An 18,509-nucleotide genomic window follows, 5' to 3' on the forward strand; every position below is an offset into this window, starting at 1 on the left:
TAAAGGCGGTGACAAAGGGTCACATGGATATTAACGTCATTGACAGGAGACTACACTGCCCCGTGTCAATGTTTTGAATGGAAATTTTCTCACGATTTACAAGTAGTTGAAAACAATACAGATATTGATAGTAATCAGCTGGACAAAATATATAACACTGGCCTAGTGGTTTTTGGAGATTTTACTGCAAATATCTTACAAATTGCACCTTTAATGCAAACTTCATACCCTTCAATTAAAGATTTTGGGAAATGCATATATTCTTTTACAATGACTTCTCAGAAATATTTCATTTAAACTTTTATTAACAAACTTATAAGCAGATTTTAAGACAAAAACATGAAACAAGTATCAAAAGTAAATAAGACAAATAACAAATATTAAACATGCTTCAACAGCACGCTGGGCAGCTGTATTTGCCAGCTGTGGAGGGTTTGCCAACGCAGTCCCAATGGTACCACCGTCCACATTCAGAGCATTCAATCTGACAAACGACAGGCAATGCAGTTATGACATGTTAGGTGAAATGTTACTTCTGTTTACAGTCCATGTTTTGCTTACCCATTGGTCTATTGGTCCTTTGTTTGTATCTTGCTCTCCACAAGAGCGGCACAGTTCTGAAAGGTCATCTGTAATAGATGTAATAAGCAGATTGAACCATAAAATAATATGGGGAAACAGTAACAGGATGTGTAGAGTATCAAGGATGTGTATGATTGATGCTCACCTGTTTCTCTCAAAAGCGTTTTGGCAATGTTCCTGCGCATCAACACAGTGCCTTCATTTGTAGAAAATGTAAATTCGTCCCCCATGAGAAGGACCTCTGCTAGCTGATATAAACATAACTGAAGTTTTTGATGAAAGGTCTTTGATACAATCATATAAATGAATTTAAAACAATAGATTAAACTGTGCATGCCTACTTTGCAAACAAATGCACCACAGGATGTAGAGTCTTGTTGGATAGGATGCACAACTGTGTGGCATCCCCATTCTAAAATGTCCAGACCTCTCAGCTTCAGGAATGACCTATTAAATCAAAAGTCCACCTGTGTCAGTAGCTATAATTTGCTTAGTCTTGACACAGTTTTAATACTTGCCTCGTCACATCCTTGCAATGGTTAACTGCAGCATGTGTGGCACCAAAAGGGTCAATATATATAGCCTTTTCTTTTTTTGGATACATTGCCTTAAGAAAGTATAACATCAAATTAAAGATGATTAGCAAATTATGTTTGAACATTATGATTGGCAGTCATTCATGTTGTTTATGAGGTATAACTACAAAAACTTACTATGAATGTCCAATGGTTGCTGGAACAAACTGCTCCAAAAAGAACATCATAACTTGATGCATCCAGCTAAAAAAAAATAATAATAAAGTTGTACTAATAATGTTCAGGATTCTTGTGGGTTTGCATTACAAAATAACAATTACCCTTTTTAAGCCTTTTTGGCTTCTTTTCCAGATTGAGCTCATTTGAAAGGAATCAATTACATATGCCTTGCTTTCTCCAGACTTATTTAATCGTTTCCCAAGATTATAAAGAAATGCATTCACAACCTACTCACAAAAGCAAAGAATCAGATTTATAGGATCAGTACAATAACTTAAACACATAAAATGTTTTTTAAAACTTTTTTTTACCTCAGTTTCCAGTTTTTTGCCTGGTGCAAGACCCATCAGGTTTTTAGAATAAAGTTTATAAGGGCCCATTTTACTCCACAAAACACTTTGTTTTTTGCGGTCCCATATATCATTTATCACTATAGAAAGAAACAGAGTTATAAAGAAAAAATGGAGTCCCATTAGGTTTAAATATCCAGCATATCCAGCATATCTGGATCCATTTTCCCTCCTTTTCTGCTCTCTTGCCTCACATTCCTTGCCAGAATCTTGTCTCCAAATGCAAAGTTGTCCACATGCCCCTTCTCCAGTTTTCTTTTGCGGACCTTGTCATGGCTTTTTGCTATATTTACCTTCACAGCTTCCATGGTCTCCCTCTGCTTACCCAGGTTTTGTGCACATTGCTCATTTGCAACCATGGCTTCCACTTTTTCATGAGTGATCAAGTAAAAAGTAAATCACAATCAAGGTTGATTTTTACACACCCTTTACTTCAATTTTCCTACACAAACATGACACACTCACTTACCTCATATTCATTTGTAACTTCACATGGATATCTTGCCTCTCTTCCGAACATCAGGTAGTACGGGGAAAACTTTGTGGTCATTTGTTTTTTTGTTCGGAGTGCAAACAATGTTGCATTTAGATGCAGGTCCCATGAAGAAGCCTTTTCACCGGCCATTTTTGTCAGGCTTCTAAACCAATTAAAAATACTAAAAGTTTAGTAATTGCCAATTAAATGCAATGCCATGTTAAACAAAATTTGGGTGTGTTTATTATATATAATTTACCTTTGAATTGTGCCATTCATTTTTTCAACAAGGCCATTTGTCTGTGGATGATAGGGAGAACACAGACTCCTGGTGATCCTCATTTTATCACAGAGACTAAAGTTGACCTTTGATAAATGAAATATAGGTTTTAACTTTTGTTTATGGTTTTTTAAACTTATTTTGAGTCATGTTGTACTAACCTTGTGTACAAACTCCCTTCCCTGATCTGTTAAAATTCTTTGAGGTGCTCCAAATTTATAAAAGAAATCTGTAATACAAGCTGCCACTTCCTCTGCCCTCTTGGTTTTAAGAGGATAGGCCTCTGGCCATTTTGTGAAATAATCCACCATTACACAAATGTAGTGGTGGCCATTTTCAGTTGGTGTAAGCCTTCCTATTAGGTCCATACCAACTAGTTCCAGAGGCTCTGTGACCTAAAATAAAACAAACATTTGTAAAAAAAAACAAAAAAAAAAACATAAGAATCAAACACAAGTGTAAAATGTGCATTCTTACAACTATAGGAGTGTATGCTGCCTTCTCCTTTATTGTTTTTCTCCTGGCCTGACATTGAGGACACTGAGCTATCTGAAAGAACAGATGTTATGTAAGAAGTAAAATTACATCAGGATAACATTATAATGATGACAACACTTACCCACTTGCGAATGTCCTGCTCCATGCCAGGCCAGTAAAATCGACATATGATGGCATGGTGCGTTTTCTCTACTCCACAGTGTCCACCAAGAAAACTTGCATGAAACTGAACAAATATGTCATTTGCCTCCTCTGGTGTTGTGACTGTTCACCCTGGTCTTTTTTTCGTCTACATATGTAATGCAGCTCTCCATCTGATGCAATGTTATATTAATAAATTAAGGTTTGAATTGTAATTAATTTTTATTCAGAAAAAGTTATCATCCCCTTACCCTTAAGTGTGAAATTTTCACATCTTCTCTGATATGATAGCGCTCTTTGCTGGAGCTGCTTTCTGGGTATTGTTTTTCTTTTAAATAATGTAAGATTTCTCGTACTTTACGTGAATCCATTGTGTAGCTGTAAAGGTGACTACTGATATGCAAATGAAACTAAATTTATAGACCTCTTAATCAGTGTTGGTGATGATTTGCGGGCAAATTAATTACAAACACATGGCATGATGATGTAGGTCATACCAACTGCTAATGACATTAAATAAAATAGTTCAGCAGTATATATGATATAAAGAGGCACATTCTGTGAAATTTGTAATGTCTGGCTAAAAATTCTGATACTTTCAACATCTGAATGCCACACTGCTTGCATAAAAATAAATGAGAACTAAGCTTTCCCTATTCTAGATGTTTTGAAAGAAAGTTGTGGTGTCCATATTCACAAGACGCCAAATAATTATGAAGTAAATACACTATTAATATTTTTTAGAATGTCCTAAAGATACATTTATAAGAATATATCATAAGTGTACATATTTTCTGCTAATGTCAGTCTTAAAGTTGTTGTCACATGGCATACATAAAGAGAAGGACACTATGGAAGCTGGAAAAAACATTCCAAAATTCTATGACAGTAACAAATACATAAAATGACAGAAGACAACTTTGTGACTAGCACAAAGCTTTAGTAAGACAGTATAAGAGTGAGTACAACAGAAGGGAAATTTTATTTAGGTTGCACCTTAACAATTATGAAAATTATAGAGTACTGCAAATTTAGAAGTTTCAATCTCATACATTTTAAAACTAACGTTTTACAGTACAGAGTCTGCTTGAACATTCTAATTGGCTACATGGTTATAGTTTTTAGTGTAATTTGTAAAGACTACTGCAAGTGTCATGACATGTTGATTTGGCCATTTTTAACTTTAAGGGATTAGCTTAAACCAGGACTAGGCCTTATTTTAAAATACATCAGTGCCCTTTGTTTTGCCTCAAAATGCACATGAGTAATGTTTTTAGTAAGGCATGTTTATTAAATCAAGTAATATTTCCTAATTAAACTATGTCAGTGCAAGTTTTTTTCAGTTTGGACAGCTCTTACATTTATTTCAGTCTAGGACTAGCCTAATCCCTGTCCGGGAAATCGCCCCTAACAGTCTATATAATGTCATTTTAAAGTACCTCAAATATAACTTGAATTGAAAATTAACCATCACATAAGAAATACGAAACCACCAAAAATTATTATTTATTTAGAGCATCAGCTACATCATCATTACTTATTTCGCACATTCATATCAAAAACTACTAAAAGAAAAACATAAAAGAAATACAGACAAACCTTTACATACAACAGCCCATTTGTAAGATATACACACCTTCACTCTAGTGCAGGGGTCTCCAACCTTTTTATGAGCAAGGGCTACCACAATGGATAAAACAATCTGGAGGGCTACTTTTTGATATAGTCTACTTAAAACTTTTTTGTTTTACCTGTTTATTTTATTTTATTTGACTTGTTTATATGTTTTAGTATTGTTTAAAATTGGAACATACGTAAACCAAGCCAAGCTAATATAAAAAAATATGTAATGAATAAATATTACAGTTGAGACTATTAATAGAATGTGCTTTGGCGGGCACCACGTTGGTGACCCCTGCTCTAGTGTTTCCATAACCAAGAAAAATACCTCACTCAGTGTTAGCCAGGCCATTATATTTAAAGTTCTAGAATTATTTGGCTGACACAAGATTGTCCATTTAACTCCTTAAAACAGCATACAAGGTAGGAATATTGTTAGATACAAATATTTGATTTATACTTGTCCACTTTGGGAGATTAAGTAGAATTATTAATGCATCATTAAATGATACCTAGAGCGTTCTAACTTTTGCTTTACTATAATTAAACAACCCAAACACATTTTAACACACTATTGTTAACATCACATGAACACATGTAAAATTTACGAGCCAACATTTGGTTGTCCATACAGATTGAGGCATTGAAGCTAGTTACATATAATACATTTTAAGTCATATCTATTAATATTACAATTTTTTTTACCACATTTAGTACCTGATCACCCAAGCAGAGTAAAGGAAATATACCTTGTATTGTTGCAAACATACAGCAAGTGTGTATGTGAGATTACCCTTTAGCAAACACACTTCACTGAAAAAAAATATTCATTTAAATTTACTTTTATTTTATTTAAGCTACATAAAAAAAGTTTTAAAAATAACTTTTTTTAAATGTAGCTTAAATAAATTGATTGCAACCACTTACCTTAAAAATTCAGTAAATTGAATGAATATTTTTGTCAGTGTATTTGACTTTATTTCAAACTATTACAAAGAACAAACATATTTTCCTTTGCAAGGTTACATTTTATCAGCACCAAGCTGCCTTCAGCATTTGCCTAAATCACCTGCATGAAATACAAACAAGACTGTTAATAATTATCTGACAGTTATACAGAAGAGAATGTTGTCAACTTGATATTGACATCTGGAATTACATAGATATTGACTATTTAAGAGTTACCTTTTCAATACATCCAGGGTACAGCATGGAAGCATACACCCAGACAGTTCCCATCTGTTGGTACAAAAAAAAAAAAAAACGAAAGTAAAACTTCAGAACAAATCCCCTGTAACTTATATATCATGCTTTAGGACTTGTTAACAGATGCATTTAATTAGTTAAAAATAAAAAAGGACGCGTCATTGTCAGATTCATTCCATGTTTGCATTAAGTTAGCTTCAGGCCAATTTAACTGAAATTACTCCAAATGTTTTCTAATATAAACACATGTGATTACGACACACATCGTACGGTATAGTGTTGCAAAGAAAATACTTACAGTAAATCCGCTGACAAGTGTAGTTAAACACCTCATGTTGAAACGAACGTCCCATTTTAACGTGGGCTTGGCTTATGTTGTCCGCTAGAAGAAAAACACACAGTAAACTTACTTTAAACCGCGTCCAATACACGGAAATACAAAGTGATGAAAGAATCGTTGTTATATTGATAACATTGTTTATTTAAATAATGTGATTTTAAATGTGATCTACATTTTTAACCTGGATTCACGGGAAGTCACATTTGACGAATCTGCCTGTAAATTACTTCAAAATATAGATAAAATATTTACACATTTAAGCTTTGGGTGAAGGGCAAACTGGTCAAACATATTAAATTGAAATTAATGAAAACATTTTCTTTGGCTAAATTACAACATATAATAGATAAAGTAAAGCATAATAAAAACGAGAAAGGTTACCTTATACAAAAATCTTAAATTGGAATAAAAATAAAAACAAAGCTTTTCATGCTTGTTTCATTTTTCTATCTACATCTAATAATGCTATATCAGTATCACTCACTATGAACTGTTTGTTTCTAATAGCACTGCATTTTCTAATTGTTTGAGGTGTATAATATTTTTTAAAACATGGTTTTAGCCATTGTCCCGAAGCTCGGCAGCAAAAATATGCAATATAAAATACATAAATACATACAGGTCTAGGTAATCTGACAAATTAAATAAAACATCAAGATGAAGTGATGACCAGCCAGCCAAACATCATCTCTACACTGCACACACACACACACACACACACAAACACGTTAAGTTTCTATAAATTGTTGTGTCTTTCCATGTACATAATGGCTTAAGTATAAAGTATATGTTTTGCCATATAACCGTAAAACTAACACTCAGACAGATCTTTCTGCATTTTTACATTTTCAAGTGAACATGATTTAGTATGTTTATCAATTTTATAAGCAATGTATGTGGTTAAGATTTCTATATCCCTGTGGAGTCCAAATGCATAAAAACCTGTGTACCCACACAGCTAAAAGCCAATTACAATATCCCTGTGGAGTCCAAATGCATAAAAACCTGTGTACCCACACAGCTAAAAGCCAATTACAATGTTAAATTGTTATAGCATTTCATTATGCATGTTAATTATTAATAGTATAAATAATAATTAATTGTAATACATTACACGTAACATTTCTTTAAGGCATAATAACATTCAATTCTGTTCAATTCAAATGTATGCTAACAACATTGAATGTAAAAAAAAACACAAATCACTGTATTAACAGTTACATATTAAATTTTGTTTAATATCAATGAGCAGTATCGATAAGTGTTAAATCACAAATTTCTTTAATAACTACACGTTAAATGTGGTTTTATTTGAAAGTTTCATAAGAACATTGACTGCAAAATCACAGTGAAAACAATTACAAATATTACATCTGTTAAATTTACAGAAATGTATTTACACTAAACATTAAGCTGTGTAACATTTTTGAAACCACCAAACCAGGGGTCATCAATCCAGGTCCTGGAGGGCCAGTGTCTCTGCAGAGTTTAGCTCCAACCCTAATCAAACACACCTGAAGCACCTTAATTAGCACCTTAATGTACACTGTACATTAGATTTCATTCATTTCCAAGTAATGCAGTTCTTGTACTTTTTTGTTTGTGTGTGTGACTCTTAAATGTATTGGTAGCAACTCAAGAAGGTGTTCCACACTCCTCTCAAGAAGTGCAACAAGTGCAGTAAAGTTGCTGAAGTCATCTCTCAGCAGGAACACCTCCTCGTTGACCACGGAGACGGCTATAACTGTGATGTCCTCAACTTCAGGTCCTTCCTCAAGGACCTAAATTGCAACAAAAGGTAAAAAGAACATGGAGCTGTTAAGAACGACACAACTCAAGAATCCCAATGCAGAGGGTCTTTAATGAAACACTGTATCAGTAGGGTATGTATAATAGAAAAACACTCAATGTCTTCATGTAATGGATGTGTGTATGTATGTATGTAAATGCAAAACACTCTAAGTGGGAAACACAGCAGGGCTGTAGGACATCCACTTTCCGTAAACACTCAACGATGTCTTCACAGGGCACAGAGAGAGGTTCCTGGCAGGACAATGAGAGAGAGAGAGAGGCGGTCAGATACTTCAGCAGAGTCCGTGCTGGACAGCGCACTGTAGCAGTCCGAGTAAAGCGCAGAATTACGCGCCCGAGAGCGCACTGCGGCTGGACAGCGCAAGGTGTAGAGCAGCGCTCGGAGATTCCACAGACAGAGTGTTCACAGAGGATAGACGGTTGACACACCAATCGGGAGAGACTGTCGGCAGGACGGGAAAAATCTGAAGAAGCAAAGGCAGCAGAGAGCTCGGTGAATAATCCAATAAACGAGAAACAGAAACTTGACACAACAGGACTAGAACTAGACAAGCTAGCGGGCAGGTACATACAAAGACGAACTTGCAAAGAACAAAGGAAACGAGGGGAATTTAAATCAAACCGGATTGGACAATAATAAGAATCAGGTGCGGGACGCAGGTGAGAGAAGTCAGAGGTAATGAGATCACCAGGTGGAAGACGCGCACGTGTGGAGCTGTCAAAACAAAAACACAACACATAGTGAAACAAAGACAAAGCAGCCAATAAGACCGAAATCATAACAGGAGCACAATATGAGACTTTGCATTTTCCTTAAACACACTGAATGCATTAAAGTGTATAACTGCATTAAAGTATTCAACAGAAACTGACTTTTTACATTTATATAAAAGTTAGTTTCAATTAACAGCCAAGTACATACTGAAGTTTTGGTTTTGACCTTATTTAGGTTCATTAGTACTTATGCATGTTACATACCTCAGTGGTTGTGTATGACGTTGAGTTCAGTTTGCATTTCCCATCTCCTTTAATGCTTTGAGGTGGGTGATCTTTATCGTCTCATTAAGGTGGAGTTCTGTCATGGCCTGGTCTCGCCAAAATGAGACATCTAAGACTCTGGGGCCACATTTCAAGCCAAAATCAAGAATTGGGACTTCCGCATCCTGAACGGTGGTCATCCTAGGAACCTGCAACTACAAATTAAAATGTAAGTATGAGGTTTAAATAGATTTTACTTTTTGAGCATACATGTGACAATGCATTATTTAAACTGGTCTGTAAGTTTATGCCATCGTATAGTTGGTCACACAAAATTAGATGAAATTAAAACCTGTTTGTAATGTTAGGTTATAATTATGATATTTGACTACAAACGCATTCAATTTACATGCTAGAAAGTTACATTCTTGTGTATCAGATTTAAGGATTACTTTTTTTTACACATGTACATGCTGTATGGTATAAGACCACTAGGGGACATAAATCAATAGTGACAGATAAAGTATTATTTTTATGTGCAGACGCAATGTAAAAGTTTGCTGGAAATTAATTGACATTATAATAAAACAAATAATAATCTACAGTGTTTGTTATGATCAGCTAACTCACACTTTCAACCACTCCTTGAAGTGATAAATACCCCCCTATGGAAAACAGGTCCTGCTCTTCTCCATTCATTACGCAGGATGAAGGAACAAGCGCTTCCCTGGCCAGCCTTTGCTGTTCCTCCATCAGGGAAACGGGTGTGGTCCTGTATATAATGGAGTTGGACCCCAAGAATAAACGCTGTTGCCCATACTTGGAGGACAGCGTGAAACCTTTTATAAAGTAGGTCACCTCCTCCTCAAAAGGTGCACTGTCCTGACGTGGCTGTGTAAGGTAAACCTGTGCACCGTCAGAAAGTGAACTTAGATGGCTGACTGTTTGGGCGCCAGGTCGGATTTCACCCTCCACCATCTGAAAGTTCTGTGTTTTAGTGCAGGTCCGGTTGGCCACACATGTTACACGAATAGGGTTGTGGTGCTGATATGGCTGTTGTCTGAATGCCATTCTGATAGTAAGCACATGCAAGAAAACATTTTTAATGAATTGCATTTCAACATTTAAATTTATGAAAAGCTCTGAAAAGGTACTTACTTTCACACTGGAATGGGGTCGTTCAAATTTGTTTCTCAAAACCTAGAAAGAAATTACATCCTGTGATTATTTCTCCAGCAAACAGATAATTGGTTGCCAGATTGCATTTGCCAAGAGGTGTTTGGCTGGCAGATTCACACAAAGATATTTATCTCTAATCTGATGAAAAAAGAAGTGGAAAATATTATTTATGTGATAGTTTACCCCAAAATAAAAAAAATCAGTCACATTTCGAATATGTTTTGCTAGGTTATATATTTTTATTTTCATCATAGACAGCATTGACAGGGCATTTTGTTTATGTATGCACTCATTTTTATGTTTCCTCCCTTTAGCACACAGGTGTGTCATTGGTGGAGGGCAACAGCAAGTCCTACATCGAGGACAGCAATATAAGCTGACATGCTTGAGGGTAACTTGGATCAAATCTTGTGAAAATGCATTTTATTATATTGTTGTTTCTTCATAAACTCCGTTTGAGGTGACAAAATACTTCAGAACACACACTTTACTTTAAAAAACACTTTTCCTAGCTCAAATCTTGTCAGAATCCATTTTATTATACTGTTGTTTCTTCATAAACTTCTTTTGAGGTGATACAATACTTCAGAACACACACTTTACTTTAAAAAACACTTTTCCTAGCTCAAATCTTGTCAGAATCCATTTTATTATACTGTTGTTTCTTCATAAACTTCTTTTGAGGTGATACAATACTTCAGAACACACACTTTACTTTAAAAAAAAAACACTTTTCTTTGATCAAATCTTGTCAGAATCTACTTTATTGATGTTATGAAGAAAAACAGTATGATAATTTAACTTTAATTTAGGTAAAATATCCCCTTTTCTCTCAGAAACCTGGAACTCACCTCAGAAAGTAGGGCTGATTTGATGAGTAGTGTTCAAGTGAGGGGAGACTGTGTTTTTAAACTTGTCAGCAGTCCAATCAGAAAACATCACCAAGGCACATGATGTCAATCAGCAACCTTTGACCAATGAATTTCTTTTTGTTAAATATGACAACCAATCATTGTTCATTGTTGCGTTTAACATATAAGAAAGGCAGCTTTTTACTTATATTAATATTTAAATCATTCCACATCCCTATGTAAGGGACAAAGCAATAGTTCAAAATGAATGTATTCATAATTAAATATAATTAATTATAATATTTAAATCAAATAAGTGATTTGGGGAAATCTTGATTAAATCTGTCTCAGATGTGTGGCCAACATCAGAGTCGTATAATAAGAGAGTTACGACACTCACATAGACGTCCGTTGTAAGAATGGAATGCGGAAGTTACAGCGTGTCATTGAGTGACGCATAGTTATAAACACAGCACTGAAGCCCATTCATTTCAATGGCACCTGCTGGTAAATCGATGAAATTACAGTTTCTCTTTACATTATCAGACATTTAATGAATATAGTCAACAGTGATATTTTATGAACTCTGCTGAAGGTAATGATTATCGTTAATAATAACTAGTAAATTTTTTGTATTTTAATGAGCTGTGTATAATGTGTGAATAATATAGATTTAATGGTTTAATATTTTATTGGTGGCCATCTACTTTACTTAACTTTTTTTATATATTATGAGTAACACTAGGGGGCAACAGCGACAAACTGTCATGGTAGGAAATCCATTGTTTCCTCCGTGTCATGTTTTGTGTTTGTACACACGTAGTCTCCATGTGCTCGTTTGGTTGATTGTTGTCACCTATGTGTTGATTGTCTCGCTCCAGCTGATCCTCATCTCTGTTGTCAGATCCTCATTCATGTTTGCAGCTCCACAAGTTGGATTATCGTCTCCCGTGTTCGTGTTTTGGATTAGTGTTTCGTGTTGTCGTCTTCATGTGAGTGTTCCGGTCTGTTCTTGGTTTCATCCATTGACCGTCATCACATTCACCACCGACTTCACCATCCAGCACTTCTCACGCCACCGTAGACCTTTGATCACCATTGCCAACATTCTGGACTCAGTTATTTCATTCATTGTTGTGATTACCATCAGCCAAGGAAACAGCGGTAGCTGTCATTGACCACGTCTTCCGTATACATGGCCTCCCGACAGACGTGGTTTCTGACAGGGGTCCCCAATTTGTGTCCAAATTTTGGCGAGAGTTCTGTAAATTGTTAGGAGCGACTGTTAGTCTTTCATCCGGGTTCCATCCCCAGAGCAATGGTCAAACCGAGCGAGCCAATCAGGATGTCGAAAGGGTTTTGCGATGTTTGGCTACCAATAATCCTTCGTCCTGGTGTCAGCAACTCTCAATTGTGGAGTACGCACACAATTCTCTGCCAGTGTCATCTACGGGCATGTCTCCGTTTAAGTGTAGTTTAGGTTACCAACCACCTAATTTTGTCAGTACGGAATCCGAGGTGTCGGTCCCCTCCGTACACGCACTAGTCCAGAGGTGTCACCGCACCTGGACCAGAGCTCGCAGAGCTCTGCTCCAGGCAAGGTCGCGCACCAACAGGGCTCGAAATTGCGACCATTTTGGTCGCATATGCGACCGAAATTTAATCTGTGCGACCTCAAAATATATTTGGGAGCAGAGTATGTGAGCGGAGTGGAGTGGAAAGAATTTGCGCTCCGCGCTCAAAGCATTTCATAATTACTCCGCTCAAGCTCCGCTCAGGGTATACAATTTTCCACTCCTCGCTCACTCCCCGCGCCTACCTTACTTACGTATCGCTCCGTTTTCGCTCTATGGCAAATTTTTATAAAAAAAAAAACGAATATGCAGTACTAAGAGAAGAACATCATATACTTTATTGGAATTTAAAAAAAACAGTAGCTAACATTAGCCCAAATTAGGCTATCATTTATCATTTAAACAAAGCAAAACAAAAATGTGTTGAAATTAAATAAATTATTAAATGAAAAACTTCATATAAAATAAATGATCAAACGAAAACCATTACATTAAATCAAAGAAAGAAACCACAAACTAAAATATTAATTTAAACAAATAGCCAAACGAAAAAATAAAGGGCAACTGCCTTCACTTTATGCCAACTTTTATAGGCTATTAATTATAGAACTATTCTGAACAAAACAAATGCTGGCTGGTTGAACATATTTTTTATTTTATACGCAGTTATTAAGTGAAGAACATCACATACTTAAATAGCTAATATTAGCCCAAATTAAGCTATCATTTAGCTAGGTATGTGACAAAATGACGTAATACGCACGAGCGCTTTGTTCCCACGGCTGTGTTCCCAGCAGGTATTCAGCGCCAGACGCGTTGGTGACTTAGGAAATCTGTCATATCTTTGCTTTGTGAATACCTCTAAAGCCCATATACTCGTGACATAAATTACTTCCTCACGTTGATTCTCACGTTCCAATTTCCAAGATCGCTGTAGTAACAAGAAAGTTATAAGCGAAGCAAAATTTCTCTCGTGTTTGGCATTGAAATCCCCTATGAAGGCGAGTATTTTTTTCTTTCAAACCAAATACTTTTGATAGAATATACATTTAACTTGAATAAGGTGAAGTTTGGGATTGATTGTAACATTCGCATGTGATTTTTTTAAGATCCGCAACAAGTGACGTTGTTGTCAAAAGCAGAATCGCCCATTCAATTATATTGGCTTCCAAAACTTCTCCGTTTTCATCAATCCGTGCATTATTTTTCAAAGTAATCATACAGAACGAAGGATTAGAATCTCTAGATTACATTATTGGCATAATTCTGTCAAACATATAAATAAATGAAGAGTTTGGTTCCAAAACCCAATAAATCCATTTTGACAAATTTCGGTAAAAACGTGTTTTCTATACCAAGAAAGTTACAAAATGAAAACAACTATTTTCTGTTACAAACTTTCACATAGCATCTTTAGGTTATAAAAACATAAAAAATTCAAATCCATAAGTTGATTTTCAAAGATTTATTATAAAAACGGATTATTTTTTCCACAAAATGCAATAAATCCATGACAAGTTTTTATTCAAAATGCTATAAATCTATTGAATCAATAGCCTATATAAATGTGCATTCATCTTTGCCATGTTATATTCATTTAGTTGACTAGTTGTACACACTAATTAAAAATATAAACATTAATGTCATTAATCAAAACACTTACTTTGTCATATTAAGATCACTGTCATTGCGGTTACGTCGTCGCTTAACGTCTTTCACAGAGATCAGCTGTAAAATGTTTTTGGTCCTGCTCAATTTTCGTTGACTTTGAGTAAAATAATGTAAAGTTTTTCATAAGATCCTCTGGGGTCAATGTGTTAGCATGAGAAGCTTGATGCTGTCGGGAGAACAAGCACCCGTCTCCCGAGTGCCTCTCAGGGAAAATATTAGATGCTGATGGCTTACGTTTCTTTCCCATCACAGAAAACCATCACAGGTTTAGCGATGCTATAAAAGTATTATTTTGTTTTGTTTGTTGATCACGAAGTACAAAGTAGATGAGGAAAACTAGGACTCCGTGTACTCAGCGCGTCCGCCATTGTTTGTTTACATTGCGTGACTGGTGGGCTGTAATATCAGAAATGGATTTATTGCGTTCTGTAAAAAAGGAGAAGTGGCGTTTATCGCATTTTGGGAAAAAAGGGAGAAAAGATGACAGAATAACACGGCGGATATTGGATTTTGCGTAAAATTAAGAATTTACTTTTAACTACTGACCTGATATAATACTGATTTTGGCAGTAACTCATTTTTTTCAAAAATGGCGTTTATCGCGTTTTGGAACCAAACTCTTCAAATACATGCATGCAACATGCATGCATTTATTGAACTATTAATGATAAATAACATAATCATCAATTAACGTATTAATAATATCTGACCATTTAAATTGCTCGCCAGCATTATTATTCAATTAAGAAATGTTTCTTTAATATATAAAAATATAGCTTTTATTTGAGAGGGCTTTGATTTCATATGGAAAGATATGCGTGGATTGATGCTCTCGGTTTCATTAATTAGTGCTTAATCAAAAATAATAACATTTATATATATATATATGGTGCTTTTAAATTTTTGATGGATGCGCCTAAATTTTTGCTGGTGCTCCTAACTCTTTAAAGTTGGGAGCATCAGTGCTACCAAATAAAAAAGTTAATTTTGAGCCCTGACCAAGGCCGATCGCCACCGGTCGAAGCCTCCCCGTTACGTCGTCGGTCAAAGAGTGTGGCTTTCAACCCAGAATATTCCGATGCGTTCCGTTTCGAATAAGCTTGCTCCCAGATTTATTGGCCCGTTTTCTGTTACCAAAATCATTCATCCGGTAACAGTGCGTCTTAGCCTTCCACCGGCGTACAGGAGGGTTCATCCCGTGTTCCATGTGTCCAAAATTAAACCGGTGATTTTTTCCCGTCTTAACCCGCCTGCAACCCCCCCCCCCCGCCTCGTATCGTTAATGGGGAGACCACATATTCGGTTAACCGTATTCTGGACTCTAGACGGAGGGGACACGGATTTCAGTACTTGGTGGATTGGGAAGGTTACGGTCCGGAGGAGAGAAGGTGGGTTCCTGCTCGGGACATTCTGGATCACCGCCTTATAGATGATTACAATCTACAGGCAAAGCAGGCTGGGAATGTCAGGTGACGTCCTAGGGGAGGGGGTACTGTCACGGTAGGAAATCCATTGTTTCCTCCGTGTCATGTTTTGTGTTTGTACTCACGTAGTCTCCATGTGCTCGTTTGGTTGATTGTTGTCACCTGTGTGTTGATAGTCTCGCTCCAGCTGATCCTCATCTCCACTCAGCTACAAATACTTACTCATCTCTCTGTCTGTTGTCAGATCCTCATTCATGTTTGCAGCTCCACAAGTTGGATTATTGTCTCCCGTGTTCTTGTTTTGGATTAGTGTTTCGTGTTGTCGTCTTCGTGTGAGTGTTCCGGTCTGTTCCTGGTTTCATCCATTGACCGTCATTACATTCACCACTGACTTCACCATCCAGCACTTCTCACGCCACCGTAGACCTTCGATCACCATTGCCAACATTCTGGACTCAGTTATTTCATTCATTGTTGTGTTTACCATCATCTTTAATAAATTATTTCTGATTGCCTGCACTTGCTTCCTCCTCTCTTACGAGTCGTTACACAAGCTAAATGCCTTATAAGAAAGTCACACTGCTTCACAATGCTGCTATAAGTTTCATTGTGTTTGGTAAGTAAAACGAGTGATGTATTCTCGAAAATCATATATAATTATATTAACATTTAATATAATAATGTACTATAAATACAAATAAATATTAATTTAGTGTATTTCTGTTATGCTTCACTGTTACAAATAACCGCGTTGGCGATCTTTTTTGTGATTTTAATATAGTAAAAGTGTAGGAATTATGTTTTTAGCAGATTGATAGCCATTTATATAGCCATATTTTTGCTACAAAAATAAAAGATAAACTGTGTTGCTGTAGTTGGTATAGATAACCACAGTTATCTTTGCGTCACCATTAACTGTTTATCTTTATTAACTGATTGTAACTCTGTTATTATACAACTCTGGCCAACACATATCCAGCAAATATTTATATTAAGACACTCACTATATAACTCTCTTAGCCAAATAAGATTAAGATCTTAAAATCATCTAACCGGTTTAAATAAAGTAAATAAAAATTACCGTCTCTACATCATGTTTATCACCAAAATAGTTTTGAAATACAAGAACTTCATACTTTAGGTTTCCAATATATAGCTCTGAGCATTTAAGTACAAAAGCTAATTTGTCTTTTGTTGTTGTTTTTTACAGTACATTGGACACCTGTGCAAGTTGCTGCATTCCTATTTATATTTTACTAATAGTAAATGTATGAATTGTATTCATTATGTTAATTGTAATGAATTGTTTATATTTAATAATATCTTTTTAAGATACACATTTTTAATACATTTTAATGGATTTATTTATTACTTTGAATTTATTTTTAACCAGATATTTATGTTCATAATCATGAATCAAAAATGAATTGCATATGAATTACATTTTAAATGTATTGAATTGATAAGAAGTTTGTCTTAATAAAACAAAGGAAACAATTCACTGATTCATTTATTTCTTTACTTGTTGTTAGTATTTCTTAGTGGTATATTCAATGCTTATTAAAAAAAGAGATTATGTGAAAAAGTAATGCTTAATAACAATTTTAAATTAGGATTTGATTAATGCTGAATAATAATGCTTCTACTTAATCATCGTATGGTATTTACTGTAAACGCTTCAGTCTTAAATGCAAATTTATAGGCCGTAAGGTGAATGTGGAAAGTTTAAAGTGATTTTGGTGCCATCATTTTAATGCATTTGGGTTTTATGCGTAAACTTACCTGCAAAATCTCCAGTAGCTTTTTGTCACGATCCATAAATGTATAGAATTGTCAAAGAAAAAACGTGCTCATCATTTTGCTTGCAATTTAATTTAATTGATAGCAACACAAAATATCTTACAAACTACCATGTTGCATCTTTCTTAACATTTGAGGCAGGTATCTGAGACATTAATTGCATTAGTATAGTTAAGTGTAAATATAGACATATGGCAATTTTGTAGAAAATATGTTTAGCAGATTATCACCAAGCTAAATTTTACACATAAAAATTTTAAATAGGCACTACGCAATCACAACCAGGGGTGCAAACTTGTCACCTTTCGGCGAAATTCGCCGTTTTTGATCCAAAATAGGTCATTCTTGTGATTCGTCTAGATCCGATGAGTTTTTGAAAATGAGGGGTGAGGGGGGTCTGTGACAGGTAGCAGTAAATGAAATTATGAAAATCATGTCCAGCTATTGTGATAATGATGTAAGTTTGGCGGGTTATGTTTTTCGATTTATAGTCATCTCATTTGCTGCCGAAGTTTAAGCAGTCTGCAGATTGAGCGCACGCACTTAACTCATAGTATTTTCTCATTCTAGGTTACGCGCCCACGTCACGTTGCTGTGCGCGTGGTCATAAAAGCTTATTATTTGTACACCGCAGTTTTAAATTAAGTGATTTTAAGCCGTTGAAACACAAACAACAGTGCTATATGCGCTATACCTGTTTCTGTTTGAGAGGAGCGTGGAAGCCGCGTATCCGCTTCTCATTAAGCTTGTGAGTATTTTTGCCGCTGTATTAGCCTTTAATACACAAATGCGTCAAAATTCCCGGTTTTTGCAAGTGTTCTCATAAACACGACAATTCAGGGCTTAAGAGAAAGTAAACAGCTAAAAGAGAAAAGACATGTGTAACAGTATATTAGATCCGGAGTCGGACTTCGGTCTTAAAGGGGAAGTTACCTAATTTTGCTCCTGTCTGTCACTCGTGTTAATCAAACAG

At 35.5% G+C, this 18,509-nt stretch overlaps 3 long non-coding RNA genes across 3 annotated transcripts; 1 reads left to right on the forward strand and 2 right to left on the reverse strand.

The window, feature by feature from the left end:
- Positions 1–216: 216 nt before the first annotated feature.
- On the reverse strand, positions 217–7,611 carry LOC129445944 (uncharacterized). The gene is made up of 13 exons (XR_012372378.1): positions 6,420–7,611; positions 6,206–6,289; positions 5,887–5,940; positions 2,920–5,770; positions 2,604–2,837; positions 2,422–2,528; positions 1,649–2,325; positions 1,439–1,564; positions 1,296–1,361; positions 924–1,189; positions 728–830; positions 562–629; positions 217–484 (listed from the first exon to the last, which is right to left on the reverse strand). It is a non-coding gene; the product is annotated as an uncharacterized lncRNA (long non-coding RNA).
- A 278-nt stretch (positions 7,612–7,889) lies between these two features.
- LOC141368967 (uncharacterized) lies at positions 7,890–9,786 on the reverse strand. The gene is made up of 3 exons (XR_012372380.1): positions 9,668–9,786; positions 9,038–9,252; positions 7,890–8,028 (listed from the first exon to the last, which is right to left on the reverse strand). It is a non-coding gene; the product is annotated as an uncharacterized lncRNA (long non-coding RNA).
- On the forward strand, positions 7,908–9,851 carry LOC141368966 (uncharacterized). Its single transcript, XR_012372379.1, has 3 exons — positions 7,908–8,045; positions 9,127–9,266; positions 9,716–9,851. It is a non-coding gene; the product is annotated as an uncharacterized lncRNA (long non-coding RNA).
- Positions 9,852–18,509: the final 8,658 nt, after the last annotated feature.

Source organism: Misgurnus anguillicaudatus, chromosome 12 (genome assembly GCF_027580225.2).
Source record: "Misgurnus anguillicaudatus chromosome 12, ASM2758022v2, whole genome shotgun sequence".
Lineage (NCBI taxonomy): Eukaryota > Metazoa > Chordata > Actinopteri > Cypriniformes > Cobitidae > Misgurnus > Misgurnus anguillicaudatus.